The sequence below is a fragment of the Oryx dammah genome, unplaced genomic scaffold (assembly GCF_014754425.2).
Source record: "Oryx dammah isolate SB20612 unplaced genomic scaffold, SCBI_Odam_1.1 HiC_scaffold_29, whole genome shotgun sequence".
In the NCBI taxonomy this organism is placed as follows: Eukaryota; Metazoa; Chordata; class Mammalia; order Artiodactyla; family Bovidae; genus Oryx; species Oryx dammah.
In genome coordinates, this window is record NW_024070213.1 from 31,318,749 (window position 1) to 31,336,494 (window position 17,746).

The window sequence follows — 17,746 nt, forward strand, 5'->3', positions numbered from 1 at the left end:
GTCTGCCTCTTTCTTTGGTCTCTCTTTGCCTTCCGTGTAGGGGAGGGGCAACTCTGAATTTCACCCAGGTGACAAACCAGACTCTGGAGGTTGCACACTAACAGTGATATTTAGCCTGGAGGGGGCAGGCTGTCCTTTCCAGACTTTGTTTCATTAGGATGCCAAAATCAAATCAAGATGGCTCCAAGACGACCACTTGAAGGATAGGGAGAACTTCATCTTGATTCCTGGCTGGAATCTTTTTTTTAAAGTGTTCTTTTATTAGTTTATTTTGTTTATTTGTTTCACTGAATCTTCATTGAGGTGCTTGGGCTTTCTCTAGTTGTGGTGTGTAGGCTGAGTAGTTGTGGGGCATGGGCTTAGTTGCCCCAAAGCATGTGCAATCTTTGGTCCCTGACCAGGGATTGAATCCATGTCCCCTGATTGGAAGCAGATTCTTAACCACTGGACCGCAGGGAAGTCTCCATTACTATTTTTTAAAGCACAAATGCCCATACAACTTCGGCTTATAAGATAGTTCTATATAGAATATATTAAAATACTAGTGACCTTGATATTATAAACTGTGTGTATGCACACATTCGCTCAGTTGTGTCCAGCTCTTTGCTGCCCAATGGACTGTCGCCTGTTAGGCACCTCTGTTCATGCGATTTCCCAGGCAAGAATACCAGAATGGGTTGCCGTTTCCTCCTCTAGGGGATCTTCCCCACCCAGGGATCGAACCCAAGTCTCTTGCATCTCCTGCACTGGCAGGCAATTCTTTTCCATTAGTGCCACTTGAGAAGCCCTGGGTCCCATACTGGCAAATTAAGATTGTTCTCTTCAGGCTGTTTCAATAGGACTGGATTTGGTCATTTCCATTTGGAAAATACACAACCCCCCACTCAAAAAAAAAATTATGTGTAAGAGTCGATGCTACTGCATTTGGATAAAACTGGAAAGTTCTTCCTACTATCATAGCCCAGGAAACAGCACCAAGGAAACCTAATATATTGGAATAGATGTTGCAGCATTTGGCCCACAGTTTGATAGCTCTTAGGGTTAACCTGAAGTTGTCAACGTCTAGTGTGTGTGTGTGTGTGTGTGTGTTTGTGTGAACACTCAGTCGTGTCCGACTCTTTTTGACCCCATGGACTGTAGCTGCCAGGTTCTTCTGTCCATGGGATTCTCCCAGCAAGAATACTAGAGTGGGTTGCCATTTTCTAATCCAGGGGATCTTCCTGACCTTCCTGACTTGGATCGAACCCAAGTCTCCTATATAGCAGGCAGATTCTTTACCACCGCACTGCCTCTGAAGCAATGTTTAGTACTAGTCGTACAATTTCATCAGTTATGCTGCAACCAATAACACTTCTTATGCATCTTATATCTAAAAATTTAAGCAGACTGTCGTCTTTTAAATCCAAGTCTTCTGCAGTGTCCATCTTGCAAACAAAATATCAATCTCTATTCCACAAAAGCGCAACTTGATAACTGGTTACCAACGCCTCTTCAACAGCTCTTCCATCTTTTCAGTTCAGTTCAGTTCAGTCGCTCAGTCGTGTCCGACTCTTTGCGACCCCATGAATCGCAGCACGCCAGGCCTCCCTGTCCATCACCAACTCCCGGAGTTCACTCTTTTAGGTGCATTCTAAATCGCTTCAGTCGTGCCCGACTCTTTGTGACCCCGTGGACTGCAGCCCACCAGGCTCCTCTGTCCGTGGGATCCTCCAGGCAAAGATACTGAGGTGGGTTGCCATTTCTTCCTCCAGGGGATCTTTCCGGACCCAGGGATCTAACCTGCATCTCTTATGTCTCCTGCATTGATAGGCAGGTTCTTTACCACTAGGACCACCTGGGAAGCCCCTTACATCATTTACTTCTTCCTGTAATTTCAATTTATCGTACGTAGTATGAGGTGAAGAAGACACTTCATTAACATGTCTTAGGGCAACACAACACATCAGTTATTATCAGCATCTTCTGTATGTACTCTTCATCTATGAGATTCAAAAGTAAAACATTTTACTGAAAATTTCATTTTCCCAAAATGAAATTCCTGAACTGCAGTTCCTCTTCCCAAACCCCAGAGGGATTCAGAGTCTCAACTAGTTTCTGCGTAAGTAGGCACTCAGTTTCCTCAGGGTCTGCTGGACTGATGGGAGAGGTGATGCCCTAGTGTTTTCGGAGGTGGCTGTGTCTGTCTGGATCCCTGAGTAGTAAGGACTCAGCGGCTGCTCTGTGCGTGGCCACTGAGGGGAAAGGGAGAAGGGGCGAGTCTCAGCCCGGGGGCCACGCCCACTCCCGCCCCACCTCCTCCACTGTTTCAACGCTGGTTGCTTTCAGCGCCGCTCAGCTTTCTTCTTTGTCCTCATGTGGTGCCCAAACACGGGCACAGCAACTTTTTAGAACGCTGGTTGGACTCTTGTTGAACTCCAGAAGCAGTTAGTTTTCCGCCTTACTATCAGAGCAAAGTGTGGTAAGAGAGTTCTTGCCAAAACAACAGTGATAAATACCGTTTCTCCGTTTTCCGTACCAGAGCCTTAATATACACTGTGCTTCACTCAACATGCCAGCAAATTTGGAAAACACAGTAGTGGCCACAGGACTGGAAAAGGTCAGTTTTCATTCTAATCCCAAAGAAAGGCAACGCCAAAGAATGTTCAAACTACCGCACAATTGCACTCATCTCACACATTTGCAAAGTAATGCTCAAAATTCTCCAAGCCAGGCTTCAACAGTACTGTGAGCCGTGAAATTCCAGATGTTCAAGCTGGATTTAGAAAAGGCAGAGGAACCAGAGATCAAATTGCCAACATCCACTGGATCATAGATAAAGCAAGAGAGTTCCAGAAAAACATCTACTTCTGCTTTATTTATTACGCAAAAGCCTTTGTGTAGATCACAACAAACTATGGAATATCAGATGGGAATATCAGACCACTTTACCTGCCTCCTGAGAAATTTGCATGCAGGTCTAGAAGCAACAGTTAGACCAGACATGGAACAACAATCTGGTTCCAAATCGGGAAAGGAGTACTTCAAGGCTGTATACTGTCACCCTGCTTATTTAACTTATATGCAGAGCCCATCATGCAAAACGCTGGGCTGGATGAAACACAAGCTGGAATCAAGATTGCTGGGAGAAGTATCAACCTCAGATACACTGACACAACCATTATGGCAGAAAGTGAGGAGGAACTAAAGAGCTTCTTGATGAAAGTGAAAAGGAGAGTGAAAAAGTTGGCTTAAAACTCAACATTCGGAAAATGAAGATCATTTCATCTGGTCCCATGACTTCATGGCAAATAGATGGGAAACAATGGAAACAGTGACAGACTTTATTTTCTTGGGCTCCAAAATTACTGCAGATGGTGACTGCAGCCATGAAATTAAAAGACGCTTGCTTCTTGGAAGAAAAGCTATGACCAAACTAAAAGCATATTAAAAAGTGGAGACATTACTTTGCCAACAAATGTCAAAGCTGTGATTTTTCTAGTAGTCGTGTATGGATGTGAGAGTTGGACTATAAAGAAAGCTGAGCGTTGAAGAACTGATGCTTTTGAACTGTGGTGTTGGAGAAGACTCGTGAGAGTTCCTTGGCCTGCAAGGAGATCAAACCAGTCAATCCTAAAGGAAATCAGTCCTGAATAGTCACTGGAAGGACTGATGCCAAAGCTGAAACTCCAATACTTTGGCCACCGGATGTGAAGAACTGACTCACTGGAAAGACCCTGATGCTGGGAGAGATTGAAGGCAGGAGGAGAAGAGACAGGATGAGATAGTTGGATGGCATCACTGAGTCAATGGACATGAGTTTGAGCAAGCTCTGGGAGTTGGTGATGGACAGGGAAGCCTGGTGTGCTGCAGTCCATGGGGTTGCAAAGAGTTGGACATGACTGAGCGAATGAACTGACTGACTGACTAAGATACACTATTTATGACCCTCCTAAGAACTTTCTGTGTTCAGTCTTATGTTCTCAGTTGCAGAGACCAGGGTGATGATTTGAGAAATTAAGTTTCTCTTGGTGGCTAACTCATAAGTGGCGAAATAAGAGATTCTGACCTAGGGTGTGCAGCCCATTCACTTTCCTTTATAAAAAAAAAAAAAAACTTTTCTAGTATGAAAGTCACAGACTTCTCACGTGGCTCAGTGGTAAAGAATCCACATCCAATGTAGGAGATGGAATATAGGCATGTTCAATCCTTGACTTGAAAAGTTCCCCTGGACTAGGAAATGGCAACCCACTCCAGTATTCTTGCCTGAAAAATTCCATAAATGAAGGAGCCTGGTGGGCTGCAGTCCATGGGGTCAGAAACAGTCTGACTTAACTGAAGTGACTTAGAAGTCACACACACAGTTGATTTACAGTGTGTGTTAGTTTCAGATGTACAGCAAAGTGATTCAGTTATATTTATATATATATGTTTATGTATTTTTTCAGGTTCTTTTATGGATTATTATAGAGTATTGAGTATAATTCCTTGTGTTATACAGTAGGTCCTTGTTATCTATTTTATATATAGTCTATGCTAATCCCAAATTCCTAACTTATCCCTCCTTGTTTCTGCTTCGGTAGCCATGCATTTGTTTTCTATGTCTGTGAGACTTATTTGTGTCTAAAGGTATGACAGCCATAGTGAAATGATAAGAATAAAAATGAAACTAAATGGGCACTCCAGAATTACTATTCTTTGCAATTTGTAATACCATTCTATAGCAGAAGTGAGGTGAAGTGAAGTGAAGTCGCTCAGTCGTGTCCGACTCTTTACGACCCCGTGGACTGTAGCCCACCAGGCTCCTTCCTCCATGGGATTCTCTAGGCAAGAATACTGGAGTGGGTTGCCATTTCCTTCTCCAGGGGATCTTCCCGACCCAGGGATCAAACTGGGGTCTCCCGCACTGCGGGCAGATGCTTTAACCTCTGAGCCACCGGGGAAGCCCTTCTATAGCAGGGACAGCAGTATTTCTGTTTCTGTTTTTAGAAAAGACACTGGTTTTAAATAATGTACTGCTAATGTTGATATTTTAGCTTGTTTTAAACCTTTGATTTCTTTCTGGTGTGTTATAAGAATTTTAAATTTCTCCACTTCTAGAAAACAGAGATATTTGTTTTTGAACTAAAAGTCATGTTACTTTTCATTTTTAAAGTATATTTCAGGGCCTATTCACAGATATTTACTAATTTAATCCCCACAATGATACTGTGATGAAAAGAAGTGGCTATCAGTATTTTATTTTGCAAACGGTGACATAATGGTACAATCAGAGATACACAGTGACTCCTCAAGGTCACACAGACTGATCCAAAATAGGGTTGAGATTCAGTTTCTCTTTTTAATATTTGCTTATGTATTTGTTTATTTTTGGCTGTGTCAGGCCTTAGTTGTGGCACTGGGAATCTTACGTTGTACTTCCTGGGCTTAGTTGCCCCATGGCTTGTGGGGTCTGAGTTACCTGACCAGGGATCAAACCCATGACCCCAGCACTGGAATTCTTAACCAATGGACTGACAGGGAAGCCCAGAGACCCAATCATAACATCTTCTTCCTGGAAACGTTCCCTGTAATGTCTTGCCATCCACGTATCTTTTTCCTTAAATTTCTTAATTTTCCTTAAATTTAATAAAAAACACTATGGAAACATAAAGACTGTTTTTCTTCACTGGATTTAAATTTAAATTCTTAAATTTCTTAAATGCTGAAGGAAAGTGTTTCATGTAGCTATTTATCAGGACTTAAAGAGTGGAAGCTGAGGGTATGTACAAGTTATTTCTGAAATTCTCCTTATAAAAAATGATTCTTAATATAGATAACCGTTACATCACATGGTTGCCATAGCTCAAAGTTATGAGGTTTTCTTATGTTTAAATGTTTGAATAATTAAATGAACAGCAGTGTGTACAATGTAAATTTCTTAAATTTAATTAAAGGATACCCCTATAGAAAGCACTATTGTGAAATGTACATGGAGTGATTAAAAGGTTTAGTACATATAATTTTCCCTAGTGTTTAAAAGGTCACTAGAAAGAAAAAAGTGACAAATATGCTGTTTTAAGCTTTTTTTTTTTGCCACTTTAAAAATGTCACAGTGAGTGAAAGGAAAAAGCTGCCCGATAGCAGATGAATGGGTATTGACAGCTGCACCAGTGTTAAATGCTGCATGGCAGAAAAATCTAGGGAAGAAAAACAAACTGTAGTCACGTTTCCATATTGCTTTTTATTAAATTTCAGTAAAGAGACTTTAACTTTGATTGATATCTGAATTTGATAATGAAATCAATTTGTGAGACAAATCCATGCACACACAGAAAAGATAGGTGTATAATATAAGACATTTTAATCGTGCACTAAATGTAAAATTATCCTGACAACACATGTGATATTTTATGGTGTCCATATGGTATTGCATATGCAGCTTATAATATACAACTGGTATCTGGATAACATATGATATAGATGTAAAGCACACCCTACAAGCTTAGAATTCTGTGGTTACACACACACACACACACACACACGCACACACAGAGAGACATAATATTCATGCTTTCTCTGTGCTGAATATACATTATACATTTAACCCCTGTGCCTGTGTATTCATATTGTGAAGGGCTCAGGTTACTTTCTGGGGGCGTGTTAGATTTCTTTTGGCTTGAACAACCCTTTTCCCAGAAGCCTGGAAAATTCATCATGTTGGATAGCCAGGTGTTCTCCATTTGCAAATATTATTACTTTGTAGGATTAGAAGAAGGTTTAATTATGAGAGAGGATAAATAAACAGTGCTGCAGGCAGAAAGGCCCACCAGGCCCCTTTGTTGCGGGGTGTCCTCTAGGAGAGCAGTCCCCAACCTTTTTGGCACCAGGGACTGGTTTCATGGAAGATAGTTTTTCCACGTACAGCTGGTGGGAGGTGGGGGATTGGTTTAAGGATGATTCAAGAGCATTATATTTATTGTGTATTTCTATTGTTATTACATCAGTTCCACCTCAGATCACTGGGCATTAGATCCCGGAGGCTGGGGACACCTGCTGTAGGACTCAAGGTCTGTGAACAGTCTTGATGAAACGGGGGAGGAATTTCTAAGCTGGGGCATACAGGGTTTCTGCCAGCAGACTCTGATGCTCAGTTGGGGGAGGACCCCAGGAGCCAGTGTCTTTTGCTCTTGATTGTTCTTTACCACGGATCTTGCTTCAGAGCAGACTTGACTGATGTTTACCTGAATCACCATTGTTTCCAGGACAAGCTTGTAGCCATGTTGAATCTTAACCACTACAGGCAAATTCCTTGTGCATCTGTCTTCTCTCTTCCCTCCCCAGACTGGAGCAGAGACCCATCCTTTTCATTCTTGAATTCCTGCTGCCTGGTACCTTAGTAGGCATAGGTTCATCAGTGACCAGTCGTGTCCAACTCTTTGTAACCCCATGGACTGTAGCCCACCAGGCTTCTCTGTCCATGAGATTTTCCAGGCAAGAATACTGGAACAGGTGGCCATTTCCTTCTTCATGGGATCTTCCCGACCCAGGGATCAAACCCATGTCTCTTGTATCTCTTGCATTGGCAGGTGGGTTCTTTACTAGCTGAGCCACCAGGGAAGCTCCACCTGGCGCCAGTCATCTAATAGGCTCTCAATAAATGTTGAATGAATGAATGATTGCACCTGTATCTTAATGCAAAGTGGAATGCCTTTCTGGAGTTCTTTAGTACTGGGGTCATATGTTGTACTTCTGCTCTCTGCATTTACAAATAGATTAAGGGTGTCTGAAATTTCCCTGAATTTTCTCATGTTCAGGACGTTCCTTCTGAAGTAATCCTTTCAGACTCTACTGTCAGAATTTGCTTGTGAGCCCACAATTATATCAAAGATGCTCTTTCTGTCTATCCTTGGGGTTTCTTATTATGCAGATTAAGAAAAGGAGATTGAGAAAGAATTAGCAGACATCACCTTGGGTTATATAGTTACAATCCACAAAGAAACTGTGAATAGTATTAATGAAAAAATACATGGACTTTGGAGTTTAATTTTTTTTAACTTTACGAACATCTTTAGAGAGTATAACTGAGTATCAAAAAATTACATTAACTAAATTACTTTGTTGTATAATTAGAGCATTCTACCAGCACACATAAATTTTAGAAATGAATGCTGTCAGTTTTCATTTTTAAAAATATATCATGTGATGGATGAATAATAATCACACCTGGAAACAGTTTTATAAATAAGAAAATTAAGTTGCATGAAATTATATTCAAAGGTGGTAATGAGTGTCAGTATTGCTCAAAAAGAGAAAAGATGATTTTTCAGACCCTCAAAATGTGCTTGAGTGTTAACTAGATGTATTTATATTTCACAGCCAACTATGCTGTAGTTTATATTCCTAGGAATGGCATTAATGCTTTCTGAACTATAGTCATTCATATTATTTTCTACAATAACAATGCCTCTAATCCTTATTACCAAAGAAATCCCGTTCTAGTGTTCATAGGTAACTTGAGCTATATAAACATACAAAACAAGCATATGAAAACTAGAACTCTGTTAACTTGTTGATGAGTTCAAGATTAAAACCTGAGTGATGTCAAACCCTGGTAGTTCATTTTTTTCTCATTGAATCAACTGAGTTTTCAAATAAAATCAAGCAAATAAATACCATATTATTTGGTTTTCTATTGACAAAATTATAAGACTGACAAAGATCCACTAGTCGGTGGATTCTCATCCTAAGTTATCCTGCAGACTGGTGGGACACTACAGTTGCCTCATCTTCTGGACCACTTTGCTCCATGTTAGTTTACCTGCCTTTAGAGATGATCTTTCCTAGATGTTCTCAGGGAAAAAATACTGATCAGATTTCTCATTTTGCTAAAGTAATGTCATTGCTTGGTGTTTTCTGACCTCCATTTCTGAACCAGCATAGCTAAAGTTGATCTCCAAGGGGAGTAGACAGTGAGGCTGATGATTTTTTCTTTTTCCAGCAGGAGTCAAAGCTCATGGCTTTGCTCTTCACACTTCATCTTCTCTCACTTTGCTGGGAAGGTATGTAGAGAAATCGGTGGTTGTAACTAAATGTCTGTCCATGCCATATTCAGTTGATACTGCCAATGGAATGATCAAAAACACACTAAAGAAGAATTGGAATAGGTTCATTTTTTGTTGTTGAGTGTGTGGTGGGAGAAGAGGTTTCTGTGGGATCATCAAGGCCTCTGTGTTATTGAGCTGGACAAGGCAGAAACTGGAAAATTCTCAAAGAAATAGGACTATCAGACCACCTGACCTGCCTCCTGAGAAATCTGTATGTAGGTCAAGAAGCTACAGTTAGAACCAGATATGGAACAACAGACTGGGTTCAAATTGGGAAAAGAGTATGTCAAGGCTGTATATTGTCACCCTGCTTATTTAACTTATATGCAGAGTTCATCATGAGAAATGCTGGACTGGATGAAGCACAAGCTGGAAACAAGATTGCTGGGAGAAATAGCAATAACCTCAGATATGCAGATGACACCACCTTTATGGCAGAAAGTGAAGAAGAACTAAAGAGCCTCTTGATGAAACTGAAAAGGACAGCAAAAAAGTTGGCTTAAAACTCAGCATTCAGAAAACAAAGATCTTGGCATCTGGTCCCATCACTTCATGGCAAATAGATGGGGAAACATTGGAAACAGTGACAGACTTTGCTTCTTGGGGCTCCAAAATCACTGCAGATGGTGACTGCAGCCATGAAATTAAAAGACACTTGTTCCTTGGAAGAAAAGCTATGACAAACCTAGACAGCATATTAAAAAGCAGAGACATTACTTTCCCAACAAAGGTCTATCTAGACAAAGCTATGGCTTTTCCAGTAATAGTGTATGGATGTGAGAGCTGGACTATAAAGAAAGCTGAGTACCAAAGAACTGATGCTTTTGAACTGTGGTGCTGGAGAAGACTCTTGAGAGTCCTTTGGATGGAAAGGAGATCCAATCAGTCCATCCTAAAGGAAATCAGTCTTGAATATTCTTTGAAAGGACTAATGCTGAAGCTGAAACTCTAATACTTTGACCACCTGATGTGAAGAACTGACTCATTTGAAAAGACCCTGATGCCAGGAAAGATTGAAGGCGGGAGGAGAAGGGGATGACAGAGGATTAGATGGTTGGATGGCATCACTGATTCAATGGATATGAGTTTGAGCAAGCTCCAGGAGTTGGTGATGGCCAAGGAAGCCTGGTGTGCTGCGGTTTATGGGGTTGCAAAAATTGGACACAACTGAGCGACTTAACTGAACTGAAACATCTGTGGGTTGGATGAAGCACATTAGAAGTCAGGGGTGCTTATTCTCACAGAATATGTCACTTAATCTGAGGGAATTTGGGAAGGGTCAGCTGTAATTCTGTAAGTTAAAATTTGGCTGGGATACTAGGATCGATACCTCTCTCTTTGATAAAATTACCAAGGGACTGGTAATGATCCCAGGAAGTCTGACCATGAGCCAGACTTATAGAGCATTTATAACTTACTGAAGTTCTAACTGCATAAAAGCCATAAGTGAACCATTCCTTATTTAATTGGCCTTGCTTGCCAATCATAATGGCCATTTGGATTGGCAGTACAGTCAGTAGATTCTCTCTTTAATAGGCTTGAATATATCAGATTGACCTTTTTCATATCGTTGTCTTTAAGCATATGGACACAGTAGCATCAGAGTGAATTTTACTTGTTTAGGTGGGTTTTCTAGGTGGCCTAAATTACTTATGTGAATAAGTTGAGCACATTTGAAAGTCACAGGAACACTTAAGTAATCAGAAAACTATATGGTTATGGAGACCATAGCTTAATCTCAGGAAAGAGCTGCTGTTGTGAGAATAATTTAGGTGCTAAGAAAAATCAGTACATCAGATAGTAACTTACTGAGGAGTACCCTAGAGGTTTGAAGAGTTGATGTCATTTCCAAAGCTGGGTAAATTATTCCCAAAGAGTAGCTTAGCATGCCTGGAAGAGAGTTCAGTGAGCCACCATAATCTTTTATAGTACCTGAATTCACCTTTGAAATCTATCTGGACTCGTTTCATTTCTGATTTCAAATTTATAAAACATGAGCTTCTTGGTAGAATTTTTGGTCACATCACCATCTTTGAAATCCCTTTTCATTCTCTGTATATGCTCAGAATTTATAAAATAGCTTTCAGAATTCACTATAACAAAGTCCTTGCTCTAAATTTTATCTCTATTCTTATTATTTTCCAAGAATGGCTACTAGATTTTAGCCATGTCAGCTAACTCTGAAATTTATGCTCTGAAATGTCTCAGTTTAAAAGCAATTTTATGAATATAGTTGAAAGTACATGAGATATATGAGTTACATGTATACCTACATGATATACAAGTTTGGTGTTTTTCCAATCTGTTTTTTTTTTTTTCCAAACTGTGTGACATGTAAGATCTTAGTCCTCTGCATTGTCAGAGCTCGGAGTCTTAACCAGCGGACCACCAGGGAAGTCCCTCCAATCTGTATTTTAATACTACACTTACTTTGTATATATACTTGTATATACAGTACTGTTTTATACTGCATACATATATAGTAGATGCAGTACAAGTCAAAATTCATAGTAATGAGTTTTTGGGAAAAAGGGAGGAGAATTGAACTGGGAAGAGGAATAGAGAGAACATAAACTGTATTTATAAGGATCTGTTTCTCTCAAAAGTGACTTGAAGCAAGTATGACAAAATATGAGTATTTGTTTAAACTATGTATTAGATACACACGTGTTTATTATATTATTCTTTGCAGTGCCCTATATTTTAAAGACATTTTTAATAGAAGAAAAACCCTCTGAAACCATTTTCCTTGATGTTGCATTCACGCCGAACTCCTTCTCATCAATTGCTCTTTACTTAGCTTCTTAAATTCTTGTCCTTTTTTCTTCTTCAAAACCAGAAAATTACTTTGGCATTGTTTAAAGAATGATGAAAATCTCATTTAGATCTGGATTGCAAAATCCTTGCTAATTCACGAAAGCATTTATTTTTTTAAACATTAGTTTAAGTCTGTTCCTCAGACTGTCACATCTTTCTTCAGGGGTTTCTCATAGTCTTTAGACGACTCCATCTGCTCTTCTAAAAGGAGAACATCAAACCAGTTTGTTAGATGTGACACAATTAGATCTCAGATGCTCAGTTGCCTGACCATTTGTAAACGCATTTTCTGGAAATTAGGAACAGACCAAAGAACTCTGACTTTCTCTAAGGCTTTTATTTAGCCTTCATTTTATGTGACTTTGGTTTATGTTTCTATTCAACTTCTTCTCCTGGGAACATGAATAATTCTGGTTCAAAGTCATTCTCCCCAAATAGTACTACCACTGGCTATTAATCAGTGTTTATTTCTCCTCCTCTTCTACTTTTTTTCATCTTTTTTGTTATTGTATGGTTAACAGATATTTGGTCCATGCTAAAATTTTTGTTGTTGTTGTTATTTTGTTCTATCCAAAACCATTTGTCATGGACCAAGTGTGGTCATGGACATTTTGAATAGGACCAAATTTCAAGGAGCTTTAGGTGCGGACCATATGTCTTAAACATTTTTTTTAATTTAAATTTGTTTATTTTAATTGGAGGCTAATTACTTTATAATATTGTATTGGTTCTGCCACACATCAACATGAATCCACCATGGGTGTACACATGTTCCCCATCCTGAACCCACCTCCCACCTCCCTCCCCGTACCATCCCTCTGGGTCATCCCAGTGCACCAGCCCCAAGGATCCTGTATCAACCTGGATTGGCGATTCATTTCTTATATGATATTACACATGTTTCCATGCCATTCCCCCAAATCATCCCACCCTCTCCCTCTCCCACAGAGTCCCAAAGACTGTTCTTTACATCTGTGTCTCTTTTGCTGTCTCACATACAGGGTTATCGTTACCATCTTTCTAAATTCCATATATATGCGTTAGTATACTGTATTGGTGTTTTTCTTTCTGGCTTACTTATTTTGTGTTTATTTTAAGCTGTGCTGGGTCTTCGTTGCTGTGCACGGGCTTTCTCTAGTTGTGGCGAGTGTGGGCTACTCTAGTTGTGCACAGGCTTCTCAATTGCAGTGGCTTCTCTTGTTTTGGAGCCTGGGCTCAAGGGTGCGAGGGCCTCCGTAGTTGTGGAGCATGAGCTTAACTGTTCCATGGCATGTGGAATCTTCCCGGACTGGGAATGGGACCTGTGTTCCCTGAATTTGCAGGTGGATTCTTAACTACTGGACCACCAGGGAAGTCCTTGGACCATATGTCTTATGGGCCAGATGTCTTATTGATTATTGCACAGGGCCAAATGTCTTGCAAGGGAATTGTATACCCTAGAAATCATGTCAACCAATCCATAGTCAAAGAGATATGTTTCTCCTAGTTTTAAAAATTGTGTGTGACTGAAGAAACAACACATGAAAACAGAACAAAACAAAAACAAACGAGTGCACATTTATTTAGCTCAGCACAAAATAAGTATTAATACATCCTCCTGAAAGGCCAGGAGGTCAACTGCTTTACCAACAGGTTCTCAAAATGGCAGAACTTTGGTGTGGTCTTTGATGTAAAAGATCAAAGAATTCAGCTTTGATAATTTAGTCAAGCAGGCAGACTTGATGTATCCCAACTCAAAAACACTGATGTATAAATAAGAATGCCAGTTTATTCATTTATTCTGAGAAAGCCATGAAGTGATGCCAGTGGTTCTCCCATTCTCTCATTGTAGGGGGAAAAAGAAATCCAGGAAATAAAAGTATAATCTTAAGGTCTGGAAATTATAGTATCAGAGCAAGAGGGATTTTTGGATGATCTTGATCTGAAAGGAAAGTGAAAGTGAAAGTCGCTCAGTCGTGCCTGACTCTGTGACCCCAGAAACTATACAGTCCATGGAATTCTCCAGACCAGAATACTGGAGTGGGTAGCCTTTCCATCCTCCAGGGGATCTTCCCAACCCAGGAATCAAACCCAGGTCTCCTGCATTGCAGGCAGATTCTTTACCAACTGAGCTATCAGGGAAGCCAAGCAGAGACCAACCTAGACAGTATATTAAAAAGCAGAGACATTACTTTGCCAACAAAGGTCTGTCTAGTCAAAGTTATTGTTTTTCCAGTAGTCATGTATGGATGTGAGAGTTGGACTATAAAGAAAGCTGGGCACTGAAGAATTGATACTTTTGAACTGTGTTGTTGGAGAAGACTCATGAGAGTTCCTTGGACTGCAAGGAGATCAAACCAGTTCATCCTAAAGGAAATCACTCCTGAATATTCATTGGAAGGATTGATGCTGAAGCTGAAACTCCAATACTTTGGCCTCCTGATGCGAAGACCTGACTCATTTGAAAAGACCCTGATGCTGGGAAAGATTGAAGGCAGGAGGAGAAGGGGACGATAGAGGAGGAGATGGTTGGATGGCATCTCTGACTTGATGGACAAGAGTTTGAGCAAGCTCCGGGTGTTGGTGATGGACAGGAAAACCGAATATGCTCCAGTCCATGGGGTTGCAAAGAGTCAGAAACGAGTGAGCAACTGAACTGAACTGAACTGATCTGAAATATCCCTTCTATGACTAAGTTATTTGAACTGCTCACACTATTTGGCCAGAGTGTTGCTTCCCCTGAACTATCCTGGATAAACTTTAAGAAATTCTTCCTCTTTTGGACTCACTTGAAGCTTCTTGATGTTCTTTTTTTTCAGACTAGCTGAAGTAAAACTGACTATGCCATGGATTTATGTTAATGCTTTAGAAGATAGTAAACACTCAGCCCAATGTCAAATACAGAGGAACAAATGTGGGTTGCTGGTTCTAGGGATCGTGTATATCTTATTGTCAAAATCATGGGCACTTCAGTCAGCCTGGACTTGAATTCCAGTTCTGCTCCTTACCGATTATACGGCCTTTAATATGTTACTGATCCCCTTTGTGCTTTAATTTGCTTAGGGGTAAAATGGAGACAATAATTGTACCAATTTTATAGGATTGTTGCTAGGATTAAATGGGATTAGACACACTGGCTTCTAACATTGTGCTTAAAATTGCAAGCCTTCAACACTGCTTATTTTTTGTTAAGATGACGTGTGTCAGTTATGACTGGTCTTTCATTTCTCTCAGAGCACAACTACTCATTTAGTTTCTCTCTTTGGGTAGATTATGTTATTGGTGGCCCATTTATCTTGTCACACATTTCTAGTTAATAATTTTATTAATACTAATTTTTCCCTTTTTACTTGTTGAATTTAGGATTGGAAACATACCAACTACAATAAAATCTGTTGTTGTTAAGTCACAATCAGAAGTAGATGGACATTGTTATTGTTGTTTTTCAATGGCTAATTCATGTCTGACCCTTTGTGACCCCGTGGACTGCAACATGTCAGGCTTCCCTGTCCTTCACTATCTTCCAGAGTTTGAAATTCATGTCCATTGAGTCAGTGATGCTATTTAACCTTCTCTTCCTCTGCTGCCCTCTTATTCTTTTGCCTTCAATCTTTATCAGCATCAAAGTCTTTCCCAGTGAGTCAGCTCTCTGCATTAGGTGGCCGAAGTATTAGAGCTTTAGCATCAGTCCTTCCAATGAATATTTAGAGTTGATTTCCTTTAGGATTGACTGGTTTGAGCCCCTTGGTCCAAGGGACTCTCAAGAGTCTTCTCCAGCACCACGGTTTGAAAGCACCAATTGGCTCTCAGGCTTCTGTATGATCCAGCTCTCACATCTGTACATGACTACCAGAAAAACCATAGCTTTGACTATATGGACCTTTGTTGGCAAAGTTATGTTATTGTTGAAATAAAATAAGACTCCCAATAATATACACTGATGCATTTAGTATTATGCATAATTCTTATTGTAAAGCATGAGCAGAGAGATGGTATGGGGAGGGAGGTGAGAGGGGGGTTCAGGATTGGGAACTCATGTACACCGTTGCGGATTCATGTTGATGTATGGCAAAATCAATACAGTATTGTAAAGTAAAGTAAAATTAAAAAAAAAAAAGAAATAAATGCTCAGTAGTTTACATATGAGACAGTAATTTGTGTTGTTATTACAGAGCTAGGGAGATGACCTGGTGGTTAACGAATGGCACAGATACTTTCCTGAGGCCACATATACATTTTAATCCTTGTTGTTGTACATATTCCCATATAAAGTTAAAGAGAAATGTTCTGGAGAAAACTTCCTTAGAGCTGAAATTCACCTCTCTCCCTTCACCCTCATGTGTTCCCCTTCTCCCATCTCCTTCTTTGGGTCATTTTCTCTCGAGTCCCTTCCAGGGCTGCAGAATCACGCAGCTCCTGGAGCTGACTTTCACATGGTATCTAAATTAATTATGCCCCAAAGCTGTGTCAAGCGGTTGCTCTGAGAGCGGCCGCCCAGCGGCATCCAGCTCCCTACTTCCGTTGTTCTTCTGTGTCTTGACTGACAGTGTGGGGCGCCAGCCCAGGACCACCACTGTCACAAGAGGGCAGGCAGGAAACTACTGCATACTGTATCTCGGGTGAAGAGTGAGCACCAGAAAATAACCATGCTTTTTTCTCCATACCTGGAGTTCTGTTCTTGTTTTTTGTGTTTGTACAAAACTAGAGTTCAAAAGATAATGTCAGGGGCTAAAGGTTCGTGTAACCTGTGGGCCAGGAGTGTAGGTGAGTAGATTCAGTCACTTTGACCTTTAACTAAAGGTGCATTGCTGAGTGCATCATGACCTCCATGAATATGATGGCCGTGGTGGAGGCTGATGGCTGAGTAGGTGTAGGGGAGAGGGCGGGCTCAGTGTGATTCATCCTGGTATTTTTGAGTCTTGGAGCAGAGAGGGAGGACTTAGAGTCATGGACTGGGTAGAAAAAGAGAGAGAAAGAGGCAGTTAATTGGTGAAAACTGCTTGAGAGGCCAGTGATGCCAGAATAATCTCTTCCAAGCTTCCAAGATGTTGGGGAATAGGCATCCTGTGGTTGTAGCCAAGGTCTGTCCTCTAGGAGATGAGGACTTGAGAACGTGCCATAAGGGGCAGAGACTGGTCTTTCACAACCTCTCTCACCTGGCCTCATAAAGCCTCATAGATGGTCTGAATATGATTTCGAGGGTAAGGAGACAGTCTCTGTTTCCTTCTCCCATTTGCTTGCTGATTCTTGAAACTTTGCTTTTCAAGCAGGAAATAAAACCTTTCATTTCATAGAGCCAGAAAGGAAAGGGCTGTGAGCACACTTCTCGGATGGTCATTCCCCTCCTCCCCTATGGCCATGCCTGCTTGGCCCACGCCTTCCTTTTTCCTTGCTGACCATGTGCCCAGCATTTCTCTGTGATGCCCAACTCTGTAGCCTCCTTATTGACACAGACCGTCGGCTTGTCCAGGATCTTGGTTCTCAAAATGTGGCCCATGTTACATGGACACAGTGGGGGAAGGAGACGGTGGGACTAATTGAGAGTAGCATGTAAATATATACATTACCATATGCGAAATAGACAGCCAGTGGGAATTTGCTGTAGGACAGAAGGAACTCAAACCTGGTACTCTGTGAAAACTTAGAGGGGTGGAATGGAGTGGGAGGTGGGAGGGAGGTTCAAAAGGGAGGGGACAAATATGTACTTATAGCCGATTCATGTTGATGTATGGCAGAAACTAATACATAAACTAATATTGTAAAGCAATTATCCTCCAATTAAAAATAAATTTAAAAAATATAGCCCATGAATGCACAACATTAGCATCACCTAAGAACTTGTTAGAAATACAGACTTGTTAGAAATGCCCCATCCGAAAGTACTGAGT

General features: G+C 40.6%; 1 pseudogene; it reads right to left on the bottom strand.

The window, feature by feature from the left end:
* Positions 1-767: 767 nt before the first annotated feature.
* LOC120857993 lies at positions 768-17,355 on the bottom strand (annotated as a pseudogene).
* Positions 17,356-17,746: the final 391 nt, after the last annotated feature.